The following is a 5,092-nucleotide window of genomic DNA, read 5'->3' as shown; positions in this document are numbered from 1 at the left end:
CTGCGTGTCTGACTGCTTGTATCATCGTGTCTGACTGCTTGTATCATCGAGTCTGACTGCTTGTATGATCGAGTCTGACTGTTTGTATCATCGAGTCCGACTGCTTGTATCATCGTGTCTGACTGCTTGTATCATCGAGTCTGACTGCTTGTATGATCGAGTCTGACTGTTTGTATCATCGAGTCTGACTGCGTGTCTGACTGCTTGTATCATCGTGTCTGACTGCTTGTCTGACTGCTTGTATCATCGTGTCTGACTGCTTGTATCATCGAGTCTGACTGCTTGTATCATCGTGTCTGACTGCTTGTATCATCGAGTCTGACTGCTTGTATCATCGAGTCTGACTGCTTGTATCATCGAGTCTGACTGCTTGTGTCATCGAGTCTGACTGCTTGTATCATCGAGTCTGACTGCTTGTATCATTGAGTCTGACTGCTTGTATCATCGAGTCTGACTGCTTGTATCATCGAGCCTGACTGCTTGTATCATCGAGTCTGACTGTTTGTATCATCGAGTCTGACTGCGTGTCTGACTGCTTGTATCATCTTGTCTGACTGTGTGTCTGACTGCTTGTATCATCGAGTCTGACTGCTTGTAGCATCGAGTCTGACTGCTTGTATCATCGAGTCTGACTGCTTGTATCATCGAGTCTGACTGCTTGTGTCATCGAGTCTGACTGCTTGTATCATCGAGTCTGACTGCTTGTATCATCGAGTCTGACTGCTTGTATCATCGTGTCTGACTGTGTGTCTGACTGCTTGTATCATCGTGTCTGACTGCTTGTATCATCGAGTCTGACTGCTTGTATCATCGAGTCTGACTGCTTGTATCATTGAGTCTGACTGCTTGTGTCATCGAGTCTGACTGCTTGTATCATCGAGTCTGACTGCTTGTGTCATCGAGTCTGACTGCTTGTATCATCGAGTCTGACTGCTTGTATCATCGAGTCTGACTGCTTCTATCATCGTGTCTGACTGCTTGTATCATCTTGTCTGACTGTGTGTCTGACTGCTTGTATCATCGTGTCTGACTGCTTGTATCATCGAGTCTGACTGCTTGTATCATCGTGTCTGACTGCTTGTATCATCGAGTCTGACTGCTTGTATCATCGAGTCTGACTGCTTCTATCATCGAGTCTGACTGCTTGTATCATCGAGTCTGACTGCTTGTATCATCGAGTCTGACTGCTTGTGTCATCGAGTCTGACTGCTTGTATCATCGTGTCTGACTGCTTGTATCATCGTGTCTGACTGCTTTTGATGAAGGTTTATACTAATAACTATCAGTGATGTTTTAAAAGCTAGGTCTTTGTAATAAGTTATACTTCCAAAGGTTTAGAAGAAAAGCACGCACAGCCTTATTGATGCTCAGCACATTGTGACCATAATACTTTAGAAAAAGATATTCAAAGTGTTCCTGCATGATACATAACATTTATAAAGCCTTATTTAAATATATGTAATAGTCTGATGAATGTGGTAATAATGCATTATAGACGTGAGCTTCAGATAAAGTCTTGATCTGAACTTAAACCGTTTCTTTTTCTCTCAAGCAGTCAGAGTGAGATGTAAAAACGCTTTAGTTTGTTTCAAGTGAATGCTGTTTGTGATGAAGCAGATTCATGGAGAACTCAGTCAGACAGATTTCCATCAAGACACCAAGTCCACGGCATGTTGAACCTCCAAGTCTTTAATGTCTTATCGTTCTCAGTGAACCATGATTGAAAATGACGTGAAATTGCAGCAGAATTAACGCAAAGAAAGAGCAGTTTTTGAAGAAGACAGAGGGAGATTTGAGTTTTAGGGAAATTAAGATTTCATTATGATTTGAAGATGATTTGAAGATGATCTGAAGATGATCTGAAGATGATTTGAAGTTGGTTTGAAGATGATTTGAAGATGATTTGAAGATGATCTGAAGATGGTTTGAAGATGATCTGAAGATGATTTGAAGATGATCTGAAGATGATCTGAAGATGTAGTCTGTGGTAAAAACAGAAGTGAAACTCAGACGTTGATCCGCTCCTCTGACGGGGTTTCAGGTCATCAAAGATCCTCATCAAATACTCATGAAGTCAGAGCATGCTCCGCTAGCTGCGGTTAGCATCCATTAGCAGAGGAAGAGGAGGAGGAAGAAGAGGAAGAAGAGGAAGAAGAGCATAGAAACTGCCGGACACTAACTGATTTTGGGCAATTTGCACAATTCACAGGGTTAATGATACATGTTAGCATGATAGCCCGTATGGAGTAGCTCATCTCATGTGAGAGTGGTTTTGGGGGTTTTTGAGGAAGCTGCATCCATTTCTGATATTTTCCCAAAAACTTAATTTGAAACCAGAAAGCGGCCATATTTGTAGTTCCGGCACGTGGGTGGACTTTGTAGTTTTGGAGGACTATTAATGGTTTGTGTTGGACAGATTGCTTATCTATTTGAGTCTCTATGCATATCCATACATTTCTACCATCTAACTTTGGGGTACTCAACATTTCAGGGGTCACTCAGCGGGCATTTGAATCCAGAAAAGCGGCAACGGAAACCAACATTTTCAGTAAGGCGCCTTTCACATGCGATGGTTTTTCTCAAATCAACTTATTTCAACGTAGACGCCTCTTACGACTGTCTTTAGTTGAAAGTAGTTTAACTTTCGAGAAGTGACGACTAACATCCAATCACAGCCGAAGTATATCTTCCCTGTCCTGCGTAAACATCTTATTTGATGATGACTTGAATCGAGTACCGGTGTGTAGCAAGCAAACACACATGGCTCATCAGAGAAACACACTGACGGATGTGTCTGGTCTCCTTCAGGCTGATAATCAACAGACTTATTCTCTGCTGCTGTCAAACTGTTAGATCTATTTATCTAAAGGACCATCTGAGATCTCTTTTAGTTCTTCGTGTGAATTATCGTCTAGATTTTACATCTGAGTCATTCCTCCAGACTGAACTCCCCTCTCTCTGAGCTTTAGCTAATGTTTCAAATCCTGAAGAGATTTACTCATTTAATGCGGTAGACAAAAGGTTTGTCTGCACTTTAACACCCCCCCCCCCTGCTTTCAATCTGGATGTATGGCTGCTTTCCCTCCCTGTCATCAATCTGAGTTCATCTGGAGGACAGACATTTGGGTTTCATTCGGGCTGATGTCGTCCTAATGAGTCGAAATGTAAGGAAAATTCAAGGATTTAAGGATCGTTTATACTTCTTGCTGTTCATTTCAGAAAATGTCAGACAATATAGAAAAGTGTGTCTCAGAGACGAGGCTGATTTGTTTAAATGTCAAAAGATGTTCATTTTCTTATGATATAAACCAGAGAAAAGCAGCAAATCTCCAGATTACCAGATTACAGAGGCTGGAAACCGACCTCAGAGACATTCCTGCAGGAGAAATGCACTAATGAGTTGTTTTGACTCGATGAGTCCCTTTTATGCGTTGTTATTACTGATGTCGTGTTTAAAGCGTCCCTATCGTGCTCAAGCTCAGGTGTAATGTTCAAAAAGCTCTTTATTGTTCTCATACTGCCCTCTTTTCACCCTCTGTCTGAAACCAGAGCCCAGTTCCCTGCTCTGATTGGTCAGCTGGCCAGCTCTGTTGTGAGTGGTCAACCAGCTGAGAGAGGTCCCGCCCCTTAGCCTATCACGTACAATGTGTTGGAGCTTTTTATCCATTAATCTCCAGCTCTACTTTTTAGAAACTGTCTCCACTTTAGTCTTTATATCCTGTTACACCAATCATGATGCACTGACCCGGGTCTCACACACACACACACACACACACACACACACACACACACACACACACACACACACACCTTTTAAACTATGTGCAGGTCCTTCTCAGAGTCAGCAGGGGATTAACTCAGTGACAGGTGTGTGTGTGTGTGTGTGTGTGTGTGTGTGTGTGTGTGTGTGTGTGTGTGTGTGTGTGTGTGTGTGTGTGTGTGTGTGTGTGTGTGTGTGTGTGTGTGTGTGTGTGTGTGTGTGTGTGTGTGTGTGTGTGTGTGTGTGTGTGTGTGTGTGTGTGTGTGTGTGTGTGTGTGTGTGTGTGTGTGTGTGTGTGTTCATTCATTCATCATTTGGGACTTGTCAAAATCCACTTACCACTCAGTCAGGAGAGCTTAAGCTACACACACACACACACACACACACACACACACACACACACACACACGCACGCACGCACGCACGCACACGCACACACACACAGCTCCTCACATGAAGCTCTCTTGATATGTATCTCCTCACATCCAGGACTTCCAAATATATTTTATATTATTTATAATATTTTATGTTATGCGTCTGTTCGCCATTAGAAACATTCATTTAAACATTATTTTAATTTTCTAGATTATGTCAGGAAAATATGTCAAAAAATGCTCTGGAAAATATAAGAAAAATGACCGAAACATGTGAGAAAAATGTCAAAAACAAAGACGTGAAAAAGGTCCAAAAGAAAATGTACGAGTGAGAGATCCTGAGGCTTAGTGTCTGCCGCCCCCTGCTGGTCCTCACGCTGACTCACACTCAGAAACACATCCTCTCGTTTTCCTCTTTGTCTCCCCTGTAATCCATCTGCAGTGTTTCCTTCAATCTGAAGCTCTTCTCTCCGCCATCATGGTTTCATTTAGTTTCCCCCCCGTTGTGTTCACACAAGCCCTTCAACTCGAGGCGATTCAAAGTATTTTACAGAAATGAAAATCATTAAGATACAGTGCAACAGAAACACATTGTAGAGAGACATTTGAAACCTGATGGTTTAACTTGTGATTTGTTAGATGTGCTCTGGTGTATCTGTGTGTACTTCAACCTCTTTCTTTTAGGAGAAGGGTCTTCTTACTTTGACTTAAGTTTGGCTCGTTGATGTTGATTAATTAAAACATTATCTTTTGGTTCCTCTGGCTTTTATTCTCCCGGTTATTCTATATGTTGTTACTTCTCTTTTACCCCGAGATTATTAGAGAACAACACACTAACAAATACAGAGAGGACGGAGAGGAAGCAGGAGACAGCATGTGATACAAATAACTAACTAATAAAACATATTGAAACCGAGCTGGAGGAGGCTGACTGAAGGCTGTGTGACGACGTTGAAGT

Source organism: Notothenia rossii (assembly GCF_949606895.1).
Source record: "Notothenia rossii genome assembly, chromosome: 7".
NCBI lineage: Eukaryota > Metazoa > Chordata > Actinopteri > Perciformes > Nototheniidae > Notothenia > Notothenia rossii.
This window is presented reverse-complemented; position numbering follows the sequence as displayed.